Here is a 19992-nt window from a genome sequence, read left to right as displayed (position 1 = left end):
CCCCAGCTCCAGCCCCTTGCCCCCAACCCCAGCCTCCACCCCCCAGCCCCTGGCCTCCAAGCCCCAGCCTCCAGCCCTCAGCCCCCTTCAGTAAGTGTCCCAAGCTGGACCGACTGAGGCGGCACGCTCACAGACTGAGGCAACATGCTTACGGACTGAGGCTGTGCACTCATGGACTGCTACTCCTTAGAGGGAACATTGTATGTAGGGCCACCTCGAGCTTTGCTACATCTTCCTCCAACCCCCTGACATGGTGGCAGAGCTTGCTCATTGCCAGCTGTGTGTATTCCTGGTAGAAAGCACCATTGCTCCCAGGAGGAAAAGGTGGTTCTTGTAGTCTCCCATGTCCACCAGAAATAGGCAAAGCATTCACAGAAGTGAGCATCCTGCAACAAGCTGGTGCTAAAACACCAGTAGGGTGCCCAGGGACACACACTGCCATGGAGACTCAGCTTGCAGAAAATAAGACTGTGATCTGAGAGTCTGGATAGAATAATGCAGCTGCCATGCAGGACTGGCAGGCAATGTTTGGCAATGTACAAGTGGTCAAGGCGTGCCATGGCAATCTCACCATTGGTTGCTTTTATCCAAGTGTACTGCCTTGCATCAGCATGGAAATGGTGCCAGACATCAACAAGGTCCCCTGCCTCCAAAGCTGTCCACAGCCACTGGGCTGAGGATTGATGGGGTTCTCGCCTGTTCCAGTCATGCTATTCATTGACTGTGCAATTAAAGTCCCTGTCCAAAAGGAGAACGTTGTCACCGCCAGCTACACTCCTCAAAAAGTCAGCTAGGCTCTCAAAGAAGGTAGTCTGTTCTTTCCTGGCAGTGGGCTTCTAGATGGTAATTAGGAGGAGGCAAAGTTGTGCTAATGTGATATGAACCATTAGCAGGCAGCCAGGGATGACCTCTTTGGTTACCGCCAAGTCAGGTATCATCTGCAGTGACAAGAGCATCATGACTCCTTCGCTGAGAGAGGTGTCATGGTTCAGGAACATATGGTCCTTCCAGGCGGCATGTCAGTCAGCTTGACTAGCTGCATCAGTATGAGTTTCTTGCAGAAAGATGACATTCAGTTTTTTCTGCCACAGAAAATCTATGAGTGCTGTCCACTTCACAGGTTCTCTGCAGCTGTTGGCATCAAGAGAACCAAAGTTTGTGGCAGCCATATGTGAAGGGTGTAGAAAGAGGGACAGGCAAATCCAAAGGAACAGAGAGAAACAGCAGAGAGGAACAAGTATGCAGGATAGGGAAAAGCCAGGCCTACAGCTCACTAGCCGGCACTGCTGCCATCAAGCACTCAACATTGCCTGTGAGCTTGCTTCAACTGAAAACTATAATGCTGCATCTCCACAGTGGAGTGCAGCATCGCTGCTGCAGCTTTAGTGGACAGCACAAATGTCTCAGGTTCCAGGTACCATTTATGAATATGCTGTGCTACCTTCCGGTGGTGCTTGGTCTGGTCAATAAAACCAATAAGGCATTCAACAGAGTAACCAGCACAGGGAGGTTCCTCAGAAGCAGGAACAGGTTCTGCCTCTGGCATGGGGATGCTCCCTATTGAGGGGGTACCTTAGCTGAATTGGGAGGGCACCATCTCCCAAGACAGGACTTCTGTCAACTCATCCTCAGAGGCAGAATCAAATTCTGACCCTGAGGAGGTGGAGCTGTACATGTCAGGCACCAAGAGCTGCTGAGCCCCAAGGGTGGTATTTGGCTTCCCACCAGGACTCTCAGCATCAGGCCCTATTGGAGCAGCATTTTCTGAGGGATTCTGTAGGGGGCGGGGAGGGGATATCAGTCCCATATCTCTTGTGAGGGTGTTCTCCTGGGCCGGGCACTCTTGCCCCTAGAGCTGCTTGAAGCTCCCAGAGGGCTGAACCTCCATGTCAACTTCATCAGTCTCAAGGAGCTGAAAGTTGGGGGGAGGGGAGGGCTGTCAGACTCCGCCACCACCTTCCCTATCCCTAGGTCACCCCTAACCACTACAGGGTCTGAGGGAATGCCAAGGAGGCAGACAGAGATGGGGGGTCCTGCTCACCAACCCTAGCTCCCCTCAAAGAGGTGGGGAGATCCTGAGGGGATGATGAGGCATTTTTGGAAGACCCCTTTTGTTTCTGGGACTTACCCTTCCCAGTAGGAGGAGCCAAAACTTCCCCTGAGGGTGGAGGAAAGCAGGGTGAGGGGCAGATCCATCACCATGGAGCCAGCTGACTCTGATGAAGTGTGGAGTGGCTGGGAGGAAGGCCTGTCCCCAGCACCTGATGGGGATGCCACACCAGAGGTGGATGAGCCACTATTGGGTGCAGCCACAGTTGGCTCTGCTGTAGCCTGCTTCTTCTTTGGGCACTGGGTAGCTAGGTGAGACCTGCTGCTACAGCAGAAGCATGAGGTGTGGTGGGGAAGACTTCATAACGCTTCCCATCAATCAGGAAGGATATGGAGTAGGGAAACTCTGACTCTCCCTATTCAAAAGCATAAACAGCTGCCTTTTAAAAGACAGAACATGGCCGAGCTCAGGGACTTTGGTGCCAAGCAGCAATCTATGGACTGGCCCTGTAACCATGCTGTAAGGGCACAGGTGGTTAGTCCGATCATCGTCTGAGAGAAATAGAGGCATGTTTGAGGCTACTACCCAAACGGCTGGTGTGTTTAGGGGTGTCGCAAGGCAAACCCCCACCCCCCCCAACAGACACACGTGTTCCCATAACCTCATGCACTAAAGCAAGGGAGCTGAGGAAGATTATGGGGATTGAACTCACCCAGGAAGCATAGAGGACATTTTTGCAGCCTGTGAGTGCCCTCACAGAATACTCCTCCACTCCAATGGAGGGAGGGGCATGTAGCTGGAGACCAAAGCTCCAGTCCAGAGGGACAGAAGCCATAGCAGTGGGCCGCTGGGAGCTGCCTTCAGCCATTCCAGCAAAAAAAAAGGGTTAATCCTGCAAGGAACCAGAGGGGTGGGGGATGGGGGCAGGGAACAAAGGAGCTGGAAAAAAATCAAACAAACAAACACCAGAGGAGAGCAGAAAGGTGAGCAATGTAGCAGGAAAGGGAAAGGAAAACAATAAGCAGCAAAGTAGCTTCAGAGGGAGGGAGGAAAAACAAAATACAACCTGTGGGAGGCGATAGGAAGAGTGTTACTGCAGGAGAAAGGGCTTAGAAAAAGGGGAAAAAGGCAAGCAAAAGTAATGAAAAGTGGGGGGCAGCAGTGGGAAAGGGGTCAGACTGTTTGGGGGAGGAAAAACAAGGCAAGAGAAGGAGAAAGGCTTATAAAACAGGAACAAGCTCTCAGAGCTCTGAGGAAAGACACCTATTGCCGGTCATAAAGATAGAAAGAAAGAAGATTTGGGGATGTATTAACAAGAGTATTGTATGTGAAACACAGGAAGTAATTATTCTGCTTAACTCAGCACATGCTGGGCCCCTTCTGGAGTGTTGTGTCCAGTTTTGGGAACCACAGTTTGAGAAATATGTAGACAAATTGGAGGGAGTCCAGAGGAAGGCAATAAGAAAGATATAAAGTTTAGAAAATATGTCCTATGAGGAAAGGCTGAAAGAACTGAAATTGTTTGAGCTAGGGAAGTGATACTGTTTTCAAATATGTAAAAGGTTGTCATAAAGGAAAGAGTAATAAATTGTTCTCTACATCTACTGGGAGCTGGACAAGAAATAATCTGCTTAATTTAAAGCAAGGAATATTCAGGTTAGATATTAAGAAAATATTAGGCTGGATACTAGGAAAATATTTTAAAAATAAGAATTGTTAATTACTGGAATAAATTATATGGGAAGGTTGTGGAATCCTTATCACTGGAAGTTTTTAATAACACATTAGATCAGGGGCATCAAATTAATTTGGCCCTGCAGGCCAAATCCAGATCCTGGTGCTTCCTGTAGGCTGGATAACCTGAGAGCAGTGGTGTTAGTCCCTATGACTGCTGTTACAGTGTGACTTCAGATATCAGGGATTTAATACTGCTGTAGTCACAACCCTTTTCCCCTGTGGCCCCTGATGCCAATCTTAGTTGTCAGAGGCCACTAAAAATCAGAGAGGAGGACAGTGATAGTAACTCTGGCTTCTGAAGCCATGCTGAAACAGCAGGCATGAGGATTAATGCCCCTGCTGTAGGGCCTCTGGCAGTTGTGACAACAAATCCTATGGCCTGAATTTGGGCCACAGTGGTAGGTGGACCAGCCTAAGAGAAGCCCTGTAGGCCAGGTAATCCACCTCCAGGCAGTGGACACCCCTGCATTAGACAGGAGTTCATTTGACACCCCTGCATTAGACAAACATTTGTCAGGAATAATCTAGGTATACTTGACCCTTCCCAGAGGATTTTTTATAATTATATTTTAATCTATTGAATAGTGCTAATAACCATGTAGTTTGTTTTATATGATCTCATGCTGTAGCTGCTGCTTTCCTGATATGGATGCAATAGCTATTAGAATAGACACTGTTCACAGTGTCACATATAATTTGTGCTTCTCATGTGTGATTTTCTAATTGCTATAGATCAAAATATTATGTACCATTAAGAGTTCCCATGTGCTGTGTTGTCTACTACATGCAATAAATTTGCATTCAATGGTTTTCCATCCAGCAGTGTTACCCTTCTGTCTTAATCATTGACAAGTTAAATATTGTCTCTCCTTTGTAAATTAATCAAGACATAAGATCCAGAATTTTTCCATTTAGTCATTTCTCTCTCTCCACCCTTTTTTATTTCATTCAAATAATCATTTTTTTCTCTTTTTCATTTAATCTTTCAGCCAGTGATTATAAAGGTAAAGTATGATTCCCAAATCTGAGCTCGTTAGTAACAGGAATGCTAATTAGAGAATGTTTTGTAGGTGATTTTCTTTCCTTAAGTTCAGAAATATTGAAATCACCTTGTATACCACAGACTGGATGTATTTGCTTTATATGACAATTCTGTTTTAAACTCAGCAAACTTCAACTCATCATGCCTTATTAAGTACAAAGTAAAATAGCACAAAAGTTACAGAACAATGTCTCATCACCATTTAAGCACCTCATATATTGGTTTACTCAAAACTGCACATCAGTGACACCAGGAGTATGTTTACATTCCCCAATGTCAGCTCCAATAGACACCCTCAAGAGGCATGAGCCACATAAGACTTTCTTCTTTGGCTATGTCACCCTTTACAGCCAACTCCACAGCCATTCAAACTGTGCTTCCTGATCCCTTCTAGGGAAAGGAGCCCTTCTAGGAATCAGTCTTGTGTCTCTGTTTGGTCTAATTATCCTAAGTAAAGACAGAAAATAGTGTACAAAATAATCAGGAGTCAGGAATGGGAAATTATGAGATTGCTGTTGGCAGGCATCCTGTGCTTACAGTTTGGTCCTAGATGTGCTACAGATACGAGGTGAGCAGAAGTTGCTAAATCTTGTATTGTGAAGCTCAGAAGAGCTCCTGCGGTTGGGTCAGACTGCCTTCATTGGCTGAACTTAGAGGTCCTCATTGAAGATGTTTGGCAATCATGGACTTGAAGGTGGCTTTAAGGTCAGTCCTATCTTGCAGTGCAGACAGAACCTAAATTTGTGGACTTGGGAGCTATTTTAAGAAAAAAATATTATGTTTCTGCTAATCCCATGATTTTAAATAGTCTGATCCTAATAAGAATTTATGCAGAAAGTCACATTATGATTTTTGAAAGATCATTTTATTGATAGAGCTGAGTGTAGGAAATAATATGTCAGCTTTGTCATTATGGTAATTATTTCTCCCCCATCTATTTGCTGTATTGGTAAATCAAGATGCGTAGCTACATTAGCCACCTGAATGCTTCATGTGCATTATGGACACAGATGGCAAACATTATCCAAAACAGACAATCCATAGAATTGGAACTGGGCTTTCATTTCTGCATTATGTCCCTTTTGAGAACATTTGGACAAGCTAAGATTTGTCTGTGTATATGTCCATAGCAAATGAATTTCATACCTTAACTATGATCTGTTTAATCAGGAAACACAGTTTGGATGGTTGTGGGTATTATTTATAATGATTAGTTCGTTCCATCAGGGAAAAGAAACAATACCCTGAAACTTATGAGTCTGAACATTCAAACTGAATTCCCAACAGTAAATAATCCATTGTTCAAATATATTAGGAAGAAAAAACTATTTGTCAAACTACTTTAAGAAAGAAATTCATTTGCTAAAATCCTCTTCTGTTCACAGCTACTTTGCCAACAGAAAAACAGATGAATTAATCTATTAAACTGTTTGCAACAAATAATTGTGGAGCAGCGATCAGAGGAGTGAATGCCTGTGATTATCAAGAATGAGGGTAACAAATTATACAGCATGACTAAAGCTTAATACTCTGAGTATCAGTGTGTGCATTGCACTATATCTCCAAAGTATGGAACAGGCCTTAAAGATCATATTCTTTCCAGCATTTTGGAAGTGTGCAAGAAACGGGATAAGGTGCAGTTTATTCTTCTCTCCCATCACTCTATACCCCTTGCAGGGGTAAATCGTTAGCTACTGTTTTGATTTTTTAGCCACTGTTTTGATGTCAACATCTGTTTCCTTTAAGGAAGGAAAACACAGGCAGCCTGGAGCTGCCTGCACTCTTCAGCCACCCTGGGCTAGCACACCTGGGGATTCAGAGGTCCAATCATGCACACCCTGGGAGTGGGAAAGTCCACCCCAACAATGCAGAGCTGGGCTGCAACAAGCAATCTAAAACCTTCCATTATCTGCTTTTCTATTTTTGTTTCTCACAATGCATCAAAATCCTCCAGAGAATGTAGCCGAAGGTTACAATCCCCCAAGGATAGTTTTATCAACTCAATTCTTCATAAAGTTTAAATGTATAAAAACATTATTGAACAAATAAGAAGTAACATCCACTTTACAAATTACTTGGTCCTATAATGAAATTTTGCAAACTTGTCTTTCACTCTGCTTTAACAGATTCATACCTGCCAGAAGTGGATCTTCTCTTTATTTAATTTATTCTGAAAAAATAGAGAAATCATAATAAATATATGATACAATATGAAAGACCTAAGGTGGCTGGGGAAAAATATAAATAAGCTAAATGAAGAAAGAGGCTTTCATTAATAGACAAAACACCTCCAAACCCAAACTGAGCCTCTCATAAAAACATTAACATTGTGGCATATAAAATAGATTAAAAATACAGTATTCAAGAAACATCAACAATAGAAGTTTTATAGCTCAAGCTATAAAGTAGAAGAGTAAGTCCTCCAGACTCCTTTGTGTATCTTCCACCTCCCAGGTTGTTCCTGTGGAATAAGTTCTAGCCAGGGGGTAAGATGGCAACTGGGCATTTCAGGGTTATTTATTTTAATGGCCCAGGGAGCTGATGGGGGCAGGGTTGCCTTGATAGATTATTGAGCTAATTCTAATAATAATTTCAATTTATCCTTAGTTTTCATATGTATCTGGAATCAACATTTTGTAGAGAATGGTGGGTTTTTACATAATGGGGCAGAACTTTAAGGCTTCAGGTATTCATAGTGAAGAATAGCTTCCTTTTTTTATATGGGTCCACTTTGATTTCTTTTTCTTTTTTTTTAATAGAAGGTATAATTGGCTTTTACAACACTGGCTTTTTTAGCTGTGAAATTGATGTGGTTTTCTTTAAAGGCCGAGGTGTAGCCATATCATATGGTGTGTGGGGCAGCTGCATAATGCCTGGGGCAGTCTTGCCTGCCATGGTGCTGATCACGGCAGCATGATCAGCCACTGCTATGGTCATGGGTACTTTTGTACTCCTTTACAAAGGCAGTACTGAGGGTGCCTGCCCATTTTGCCCGCACTCGGCTACATTACTGTTTAAAGGGTTTACCCTAGGATGAAGCTTGCTACATTTGATCTGTGTTATCTTGATCTTTCCTAGGACCAGGACATTTGATATTTCTGGAGACCTGTGCAAAAATACTGCTATCTAAGAGTTGAGTTGGGATAATTAAGAGGCAGAATCAGTGTAGTTTAGTTCCAATAATTGTGTACCCCTTTTTATATGGATTTTATAAACAGAAGGCTAAATTTTAATCATGTGAAACAAGCACAGTGAGGGTATAGGGCAAGAAGAATAGAATGACTGCGCTTAGTAACATTCTTCAGGAGAGGATGAGGCTAGCTAAATAGTGGCAGTGGCTTGAACTCTGCAACGCTTAAGTCGGCTAGTATCCAGGATGAACTATCAGGGGATAGCACAAGGAGATCTGCAGAAAGACTAAGAAGTACTAAAAGCAATGTTGCTCCCCAACCTGTTGGGCCATGTTACTTGGTGTAGATAGAATGGTGCAGGGAACTTTCCATGCCCTCAGCCATTATCATGAAGCAAAACCAGAATTTATACCATAGCATCCAGACAGGTTATACTTGACATTTGATAAAGGCTCTTTTATGCTCTATCTCTAGAGAGATATGCCAGTCCTGTGGGCATATACAGTAGATGTAGTTGAAAGAAAGGCATGCTGTGATTAGAGCTGAACTGGAAATGAACTTAAATGTTTCTCATTTATCTTACTTCTCCAAATTTTCTCACATACTTCCCCAAGTCTCCAGAAGCTTCTGTTTTTCTGCCTCCAGGGTCATATTTATAGAACCATCTCTGCCCTGTTGCACGTCTCTTGTTTTAACATATTTTTTTTCATCAAATGATATAAATTTATCTGAATATAATTAGGATAGTCATATGTGTTTGGAGGTCTTACTTTGGTAATTGTTTTCATAGTGGGGAAAAATTACTAACCTCTTGTAAAGTTTTCTTTGTGTCACATCTGTTAAAGATTGCATGATTAGATTTTAATTAACTCTATTTTCTCCACTGAATAACTGAGAAACTTAATGAAGGAGAAATGCTTTGAGTATGTCCCCTTGTTCTGAAAGTCTATAGCCTCAACATCTTATAACCTGGAAACCCCTAGATGCCAAGTGCTGCTCACAGAGAAATTATGTGATCTGATTTTTAAGATTGTAAAACTGATCATCCTGAGAGATTTCAGGGTCCTGGTCAAACCATTTTCTCTTCTAAGTACAAGATAGTTAGCTACAGCAGATAGCTTGCTTATTAACAGAGGTCACCTTGAGCAGATCACTTTGGTGCTTCTCAGTCTATACTAGCTTCTCTTTTAACAGAGTCTTGTTTCAGGTCTCTGTCACGATATTTAAAGGGCTCCACATAATGATCTTCGGGTTCAATAAGGACAGTCAAGCATGAATGAGAAGAACTAAATGACAAGTTTTATTGAGGAGCAGTTAGCAAGCCTCTGCAGTCCTTTAGTCTCTCTAACTAGGTACTCCCTAACTGAGGGACTATCTCCCAATTCTCAACTATTCTAAATTTTTAAGCATCTCTAAATTATAACTTTTATTGCTACACTCCATGACCTACTTGAGAGATATATTTACCTACTGCAAACCTGGATTCCTGTTATAGTGTCATTTACCTGGAAAGGTGAAACTATTGACCATTAGGGAAAGCTTATGTGCAAGATGCAGAACTTTCAGAGGACCTGAATTAGGATTATGGGACTCAATCTCACAATATATAACAAATATCATTAACTTCACCAGACTCAGAATTAAAGCAAACATACTTCTCTTCTGCTTAGCTTTCACATTGTAAGTTCTTTTCACACACTTTAGTGGAAGCTGAAAGAGAACAGCAATCCCAACTATGCAATCAAGTAACTGAATCCCACCCTTGGAGAGGAAGATAGAGAGAGAAAAAGGTGAATCGTATTCCTTGGGAAGTGCTCAGATGTGAAACTACAAAGATACACACACACACACACACACACACACACACACACACACACACACACACACACACACACACACACACACACACACACACACACACACACACACACACACACACACACAGATAAAACCACTGGGGTAGATTATCAACTGATGCAAATTTGTCTCTCTCTATTTAATTCAATGGAGCTATTCCAACATGCACCAACTGAAGAGCTAGCCTGCTATTTGAGAAGTTTTAAAAATGCAGTGCACATTTTCTTCAACCCAGGAATGTCTTATCAGTTTGACTATAATGTAATATTAATACAAAATGATGACACTTCCACTCTGGAGGTGCTATTATGCCTTCAAAATAATATTTGCACAAAAATTAGATTTTGTTTAATTTTATAGGAAAGAATATTTCCGGGCAAAGCACAATATAGGGTTTTTGTGTGTATGTACATTTTCTCATATTATAAATAAAGCAAGGAAGTCTCTATTATTGGGGTAAGTCTAGATTGTAGTCCTATCACAATAGAGAAAATTTCAGTTGAGAATATTGCATCTGTCAACTGCACTTCATTTCAAGGAATTAATCAAGCTGACTGCTCAGAGAGTTTTTGGGAATGTTCATTATTTCAGCTATTAATTTTTAAAAGCAGCAAATGTTGCAAGTCAACAGCATCTATAAAAATTGATTTATTGCGCAATTTACTTCATGCTACTGGAAGCAAGGAACAGATTTTGTATATCCAGCATTTCCCCTTTCAAGGCACCTACCACATGTCATTTAAAAAAAAGTAAATTATTTAGCTGAAAGAAACATAATCCTTTTTGAATTGGTTATAGCAATTTGAATGGGTATGAACTGACCACTTGAAGGAAATACAGAATTTACCATGAAAGAGAAGTAGAAATAGAGGCAATTATGCAGAAGAATAATCACAGAAATGCAATGGCTCTGTTAGGTTACCTCTGTGATATAGGCAGCCAAACTCATTGAAGTCTATTACACCCTATCCCTTTGTAGAATACATTAGATGTATATAAGTGTGACCTCCCATAAAGAAATGTTTATTCTGACTTGGTGAGAGAAGCCTCCATTAAGCTACTGACTTAGAGGAACTGTTGACTATAAGAGAGGAAAGGTCTCTCAAACTTAAATAGCAACTCTTGGGCACATCTACACATGCTATTAATGCTGTAAAAGCTTACTGCACAGTAATCCTGTACAGTAGGGAAGTGTAAAGCTTTGGTAGCCAATTCACTTCAGAGGAGATTTGGCCCAATTTGAGGACTGAATCTCTGAATCCAAATCGAATCAGGAGACCAATTAAAACCTCCAAATTAGTTCAAAGCATCCAAATCTATTCAGAAAAAAGATTTGGAAAAGATTTGGTGATTCGGCCATAGACTAAACAGGCAGCTGACACAGCTCCATTTTTGTGGTATTTGGCTTCTGCATAATTTTGTTCAGGGAAATATTAAATTTCCCTGGATTTTTGTGTCTGTGATACAATTTAGCTTTTAAATGGATGACACTGGACTGATCTGAGGAGTTCAATGTGTAGAGACATGATTTGTTTTACAAAGTCTTTGTATATGTTATACCTAACTACACTATAGGTATGAGGAGAGTCATAATTTTGCCACATGGCTTTTAAAAAGACATTTTAAGGATGTCATTTCCTCAACAATTGTGCAGCACAGAGCACCCACCAAACTTGAAAAAGCAAAATATGACTTTTTTGTATAAGTTTCCTAGACCTTATTTTTAGTTCCTGTTAACTTCTTATTAATAACATAAAGCCTCTAAAAAACAAAGAGCTTAGGCTGTGTTATAAGACCTTTATAGAAGTATTTATGTGTCTTAGCTTCAGGCTTTCATATAACCCTTAGGTGGGCATTCAAGACACCAAAACACACCTGTAGGGGGTTTGTGAATTAAGTAATAAGTGGCAAGTCCCCCATTGGGACTTTGAGCTTATCATTATCATCTCGATCCTGAAAATATTCAAGCTGGTAATGATTTTATGCTACCTGCTGTGTAAGATTTCAGCTTCAATGTAACTTTTAATAAAGCATTATCAGTATAGTTCAGCGGAGCTGTATTGATAAGAGCTACCTTCAGAAGACAATCAGGGCTTAGCTATGACGGCTGTGGAAAACAAACATTAGAAATAATGCAATTAAAACAAGATATATGATATGCAGAGATAAAATTTCACTGAAACTAGTGAAGAAAAATAACAGCAAAGGAAAAAATATTGTAGGAATAGAATGTAAACAAATAAAGCAATCCCAAAGAAGAAAGACAAATAGTGCAAGCAAACCAAGAAATGAAGAGCAAATAATAAATTAATAACAAATAGGGAACAATAACAAACTTTACTTCAAAAGTAATTAAAGTAAGGAAAAAGGGAAGGCGCATTGGTGGAGTAGATTAATACTCTGGCCTTTTGAGAATAAACTTCAAGTCCCTCTGACAGGGGCATAACTGGGCAGCTCTGTGCCCTAGGCAGCCGTGAGGTGCCCCAGGGCAGAACTGCTGCCATCACAGGTATTTTTGTGCCCTGCCCCCCAGACATGGCCCTCAGGGTTGCTGCCTTGGTTGCTCCCCAGCCCCACATTCCCTTAGTTACAGGACTTTCACCTGATAAGTGAAAATGAGAAAGTGGTGTTTTATCTCAGTTTTTGCACATAACAATAAAAACAGCTGACATTTTATTGAACATGCTAACCTTCACTTGAGAGGTAAGGCCTTGAAGTTCTAGATTGATTTAGCTTCCTGAATAAAGCTATATCAAAAAGCATACAAATTACTAGTCTACACTGCTGTGCTGTTAATGAGCACTAAATGTTGTCACAAATTAAGGTCTTGATCCAAAGTTTGTGGAGTCTTTCCATTGTTTTTAATGGTCCTTGAACTGGGCAAGTGAAATGAATGTTCATTGAACAAGCAGAAATTAAGTATTTCTTTGAGTCTCAGTCACCATTTCTTGTAATTTTTTCCTTGTTTCTTCAAAAGAGATTTCTGGTTGAAACTGGTTCAGAAAATAAAATGGCTTTCCACTAAACAATATGATTCATTTGAAAATGAAATACTTTGTGAAACTGTATTTTTATATGATTTTTTAAAGAAAAAGATGAAAAAAAATCTAACAATATCAAAAGAGCTTACATCAGCATTTTCAGAGGGTGGATCTACATGTGCAATTAATATGAAGCAATAAATTCTGGAGCAGTTTGAGCAGGAGTAAACTACTCCTGGACGCAGTGTCTAACATGCGTCTCGGACAGCAGCAATTTGAGCAGGGGTGGAGCAGGCCCAGGCTGGCAGAGGGCATTGAGGGCCAGCTGTGGGCTCTGGGTAGCGGCAGCAGCAGAACTGGCTGGGGCATGAGGGTGCTGAAAGTGTGGAGCTGTACCACTAGGCAGCAGGAAGCAGTCAAGTCCCTGGCTGGGTGGGCTGACCGGGTATAATTTACACCTTATTTTATGCCTCCAGTGTAAGATAATACTGTCTTCGATAGTACTGTCTCTGATAGTACTGTCAGAGACAGTACTAGCTTCTGTTGGCGCAAATTAGTTTACTGCGGCCCAGTGCCATCACACCTGTAGATGGTGAGGCATTACTCCACAGCTAATTAGTCTACTCTGCAGTAAAGCACATGTGTAGCTAAGGCTAGAAAGAAACAATTTGATTTTTCCTTTAAAGAGGATTTTTTTTTTCAATTTTTTTAAATTGTAAATTATAACTACAAATCTAAATAAATCAAAATCAAAACAAAATATTTTGATTTGGCTAAAATGAAGCATTTTTAGTCATCCAAAAAGCAATTTTTCCCAGAATTTTCTTTGTTACAATATAGAGTGAAAGCAAACTCTATAAAGCTGAAATCTTTCAGGAAGCACAATTTTCATTATCTGCATATTTCTATTTAGAGTTTTGCATATTTTAAGATGGGAGTCACTGAAAATCATTTTAAGAAAGAGGATCAGAGGAGAGATCATGTTCCTGCTGTTCTCTTCTGAATTAACCCTCTTCAGCATTCTGCCATGAACTACACTGGGGCTTTTATACAGGTACATAAATGAAGTTGAAATGTTTTATCTGAGGCTAAGGCCAAGGAGAACCCAGGCAATATTACCATCTGAGTGATGCACTTTGGCACTGATGTAGCACTACATCACTTGTGCTTCAAGAGAATGTTATAGATTTGGTGATTAGATTTGTTCAGGAAATCTTTTTCCTGTCCCATTAAAATTGTTATAATCTTAATTTGTGCTTTCCCTCTTGCCCTGAGACCTTGCGTTTTATTGTTATTTATTTATTTATTTGTGAAAGGGCAGTAACTCAACTGAGAGAGGAAGCTGGAAGGCATACCTTGACTATTTAATTTGTCTGTAAAGGTACATATCTACCCTGTCTTCTGTCTTGAATAACACAGTGATGATACAATTTAGCTGGCAGGTAGGTGGGTCAAGTCACTGCTGTTTCTGATTCAGAACCTGAGTTACTCTCATCCCAACTGAGCTCCTTAATCATTAGTTTATTGGCTGTTCTGGGGTGGCTATTTTTCTCTTTTTGCTTTTGACCAGAAATGCTGCTGAGGACTCATTAAATCTTTAATGACTAAAAGTTTCATTGAAACAATATACTTCTATAAGGAAAGTTTAATTTCCATGCATCAACAATGTTTTCAGATAAAAAAAAAAAAAGTTTCAAAGAAGAGTTTCTGACCTTTGCTTCCTGTGACTTGCATACTTCACAGTCCCAAATTCCACATGGTTAGGAGTGAAAAGCTACATCCAGACCAGGCATTAGTCCTCACCTGTTTTGACATACATTTCAGCTGAAAAGGAGGGATCTGACTTTCAAGAGGACATTGTCATATCAAGCAAAACCTTTTAATGCTGACTTTGATCCCTTTCCCAGGATTTTGCTCTCTAGGCACGTCTATATGAGAAGCTTTACTCAAGACTAGACCTAACTACTGCACAGTAAATGTCACCGTCTACATGTGCAGATGCTTACTGCACAATAATTTGCTCTAATCATGAGTAAATTTGTTACCTGTAAATTCAAATAGCAAATTTACTCCTGATTACTTACTGTGCAGTACAGCATGTGTAGACAGCCAACTGGGAGCAAATGTGTTTGTGGTCAACCGGGCAGCATGGGGTGGGAGATTGCTCCCTGTCCCTGGGAGCTGCCTGCTGCCAGGGCAGGCTCTGCCACCAGAGCCTGGGTGGGGACAATATTCCCTTTCCCCTGGCAGCAGGGAGCTTCCTGCCTTGCTTCCTAATCACAGTCCCCCAGTCATGGGGCTGGGCTGGGAGACTTTTATCCCCCATGACCATGGAGCTCAGGCTGGGAGATGATAATACCCAGCCTGGACCCTATGGCCGTGGGGCCAGGGCTGGGAGACAAGAATCTTTCAGCCCAGGCCCCGTGACCATGGAGCTAGTGTTGGGAGATAAGAATCTCCCATCCCTAGCCCCACAATCATTGAGTGGGGACTAGGAGCTCATTGCTGCCAGGGCAGAGGGACATTGTCCTCACCTGCACTCTGGTGGCAGAGTCCGCACTGGCAGCAGGCAGCTTTTGGGGGCAGGGAGCAATGTCCCAGCCCCTGCTGGGAGACACCTCCACCTGGACGCTACAGGGGGCTGGTGCAGGGCCAACTGTGGTGGAAGCAGACTGCTGCCATGAGCAGCAAATCTGCTCCCAAATGCCTGTCTGGGGTGGGTTTATGCTAGAGTAAGTTACTCTAAACCATTTTGAAACCCTTTTTTCAAGCCATTGTGTTTTAGTGACAGAAAAACTGTGCTAGTTGTCACCATGGCTAGGGACAGAAATGACACACAAACTGATATAAGTGATTGGAAACTGGTTCACATCTGTAATATAACAGACATTCAGTAAACATTAACTGCTTTCAAAATGGCCAAAACCAGTTTAGAATAAACCTAGATGGATGTAGTATCAGATTTAGCTGATTGAGTTAAATCTATGCATTGAACTTCTGTCCCAGATCTCTTCCAGATTCAAGTTCACTTACAGTCCCCCATCATCCCAGGATGCTTTGGACCTCCCCTACAGCGCCCAACGCTCCACCCTTGCTGGGTGGGTGGGTAAGCCTTGGTCCATGCTGTCTGCTCCAGCCAAGCAGGAAGGCATGCTCTAGCACCCCCCCCGGCTTCTGGCCTGGGCCACTGCAGGCCTGTGGCTGCATTTCCAGAATCTAAAGTGAATGTTTGTTCACTTGCTTAACGATTCAGTGTATGCAGCTTAGACTAACCTGTGAAGATTGAATCGATTCAACCTTGGGCTTTTTGACTGTCTATACTTAGCCCATGTAATAAATCACAGTATGAGAACCAGAACTTAGAGATTTGGTGTCCACCAAGAGTGGATACTTTCTTCCAAAAGTGGATCGTTTATTTTCAGTGACTTTCTATGCCATTCACTAACCAGCCATATTTGGATTATAAGCAGAATTTTTCTTTTTTTTTATGAAAACAAGGAAGACTAGTCCTAATCACAAAAGGAAGGGCCAGATTTTGGAATCTGTACTGCCCCTAGGCTTATAAACTGTCGTGGTCAAAACTGCTTATTATACTGTTTTTTTTAGAGTTGCCTTACTGTTTTCTAATTTCAGACTGCTATTTCTTGATATTTATTCCCTTCTCAATGAGCAAGCACAACTCCCATTATCATTAGCACTGATGAGACCTCTGAGTTTCCATAGAAGGAGGCACAGATCTCCTGTGTATTCAACAATATTTCAATTGTGTTTATTAGGCTTCAAACTTCCCCCTCTGTCCTTTTGTTCACAAAATGATGGGAGGAAAAATAAATTCTGGTCTTCATTAGTTCTACTGACCTAACATTTTTTTCATGTTCATCAGAAACTTGTGAGAAGATGTGATTTTAATTTCTTCTATGAAATTATATAATGAATTAAATTTTATATATTTCTTAGGGTCTAAGGTAACAAGGGCTGTATAACAATGTATGCTAGCTGAAGAGTTATTTTAACTCTCACTTGTTGGAGTTTGGTGAGGGCTAGAGTTAAGACAACTAGATAGCATGGATCATTTAAACATCTAATTAGATTATTTAATTAGATCATCTAAGTTAACTACCTGTATACCCTCACTCACATATCCCTATATAAGTCTCAGTGACTTTAGTTAGCCAAAAATATTATGCTGCATGGGAGATTGAAGTGGAGGACAATTCCTTCCTGACACCACAACTAGCAGTTTGTCCTAGCAAAATGCACCAGCCAAGCATTTAAGAAAAAATATATTCTGTATTTCTTTGGAGCACTGGTCTTTGTGTCTACTTGTCTTGACTAGTGAGACATTGCAGTAGATCCTCAGCTGGCATATTTTGTTATACACTTAGTGCCTTTTGGTTTATATTTCAAAACTCCAAGAGCTGGTAATTAAGAAGGCAAGGGATAGTGTAGTCCTTTTTTGTAGTGATGGCTAAATGTAAAAAAATTGGAGAAACCCAAAAGTGAAGGTGTGGAGGTTTTACAAAGGTGGGGAGAGAAATGGTAGATATGTACAAGGAAGGGCAGCCTCTGTGCACGTCCAACATTGCATCAATAGTATTAATTAATGTTAACTCTTTCTTTTTAATGCTGATTGTCATCTACTTGATATTTAGAAAATAGCTGACCTTTACTTTTTCCTGAATTGAACTGAATCCAAATTACGCCAGAGACCTTAGAAGCATTATTGATAAGGGAAAAATAGAGTCTGAAATGAATAGCTGTTTTATATTATTTTCTTTTTTTTGTGACTCTGTATGCATCAAAATGAACCCTATGCCGTATTCAATTAATGTCTTCATGACAACCCTCAGAAGTGAAAAAGAGTTAAAAACTCACAGGGGAACAGTAATGGTAATGTGTCCTGAGAGATATTCATTTGGCCCCAGCTGTCCATTTTATTCTAAGTGCTAAATGCTTTAATATACACAGACTATCATTTACATAGCAAGTGGTTATGTGAGATGAATTATTTATTTCATGACAAATACCTAATACCCAATGTACTGTCAAATACAAAGAAGTTCCTTATTTGACCCTCATGTGTAAATTTGCATTAGAGAATTCATTATCTTTGCATATAAGTCACATTGAAGTTATGTGGCGATAGCTGTCAGTGGAACTGCAGGTTACCTCAGCTTTGATTTAATTGGACTATTTGCTGTTATGCTGTACCTGTATAGCAAGGAACCTGCTTTCTCAAATAAATGGAATAAAATCTGATTATGTATGTAAAAGCTGTATATATAGCTTGAAATAGTAGGAGAGAGATAAAGACAAACTAAAATTTTCATTACAAAATTATGAAAATCAAAAACTACCTCATGTGAGACATAATAAATGAGATCAAGATTTTCTACATCTTGTAGAGCAAAATTCAGGATATGGACTCCCTGAGATCAACAAGGGAATACAATTCAGTCTACTTTCCCCAGGCAATAGGTGATCTGATCTAATGCAGTCAACTTTATGTTTACAGTCGAAAAAAGCAAAAGAAGTCTGCTTGAATAAAAAATCATATTATTTCAGATATACTATTTGTTATACTGCATGCAATTCTATTCATACTCAAAGGTTTCGCATTAAACATTGGTATCATCTGTCTCTTTCCTTGTAATCTGAATATCATATTAACTATGTTTCCCCCTTAGAGATATTTGTAGTTCTCTAAAGATTTTTGAACGTGGCAATATCCTTTGATCTTTCATAGGCCACATATCTAACCAGTTATCCCACTAATTATCTGCCAGGAGGAGTGTTCAAGTGATGTGTAGCTGTGATGGTCTAGGAAATATGCAAGAAGCAAGGATTTTTGTGGGTGATATCTTTATTAGTCCAGCTGCATGGCTGGGCTAGACTTAGACAAGCAGTCAAACATTCAAAAGTCTATCCAACCATGCAGCTGGCGCAATAAAAGATGTCATGCACAAATTACTCATCTCTTTGCCAACAGGAGACTTGTCATTGCAGTTGCATACCAGAGAGATGTTATGGTATAAAGAACAAGGATTGAATTAAAATCAATCAAATAGAATAGAACAGAAGTGGCTCTCATTGATTTGATGCCACTGAAATAAGATACATTTTGAGGTTAGAAAAACAAAATTTCCAGTTCCTTGAATTTCACTCATGTACAATTTCAGGTTTCCAAGGTTTGGTATGGTCTGTGTAAGTACCACCTAGTTTAGTATTGATCTAAACATCTTGGAACTATAAAAATAGGCTGGAAATATTACACAAACCAGCCTTCTTGTACACTTTTGTGCACTTCTGTTAATCTGCGCAGGAATAATGTAAGAATATGCCTCAGCAGGGAGTTGGACTAGATTACCTCTCAAGGTCCCTTCCAGCTCTACTTCTCTATGATTTCATGCATAGCCTTTGTCACAAACTTTGGCACTACTGCTTGTACTGTTACGGCCTGGGAGAGAAAAATGGGAACAAAAATTAATAAAATATTTTTGAATCTCCAAAAACTTGTCTGGATCTAAGTTTAGATGAAGGTTAATTCAGTTCTTGTTTAACCACTCCAGGTTTTCCAACTTTAACTGAAATATCATTTCAGCTATATATATTTCATTTTTGAAGGCAGAGCCTTGCCTTCTATGTTCTATACAAAGTTCATCAGATGCTAGTATTGAAGAGTACAAGGATTGTCATTCTGTAAATTTCTTGGTGTTGTAACAGTACCTAATTCAGTGAGAAGAAGCCTATGTCTGCTAAGTGATCTGAGAACTAGTGTTGACCCTGAAAAAAGCAATTCTGTAATGGGAATATTCATTTATCTGCATATCTGGGACAATGGCAGTCTTTTAAAGACAAGAGGCCAGCTTATCAGCCTGGTATGAATGGGCACAATGCCACTGAAACCAAAAGTATTGCACCTGCTCTCACCAGGCTTGGATTTGGCATGTGGCCTTTGTCAGCAGCAAAACAATATTTTTAACAGATTTATTGGCACAAGCTATACCACATGGAAAATGCAATCATTTAATATGTTTATGTGCAGTGGTTTGGACATTTAAAAAGAAGGCCTTGCACCCTTTCCAACTCCATCATTGAGGATGCTGTGGATGGATGAAGAAGAAGAGCAAGACCTAGGACAAGCTGAACCACCGACATCAAAGACTAGACAGGATTAAAATGAAGTGATTGTAC

This window comes from Alligator sinensis, unplaced genomic scaffold (assembly GCF_000455745.1).
Source record: "Alligator sinensis unplaced genomic scaffold, ASM45574v1 scaffold357_1, whole genome shotgun sequence".
NCBI lineage: Eukaryota > Metazoa > Chordata > Crocodylia > Alligatoridae > Alligator > Alligator sinensis.
Note: the sequence above shows the minus strand (reverse complement) of the source record.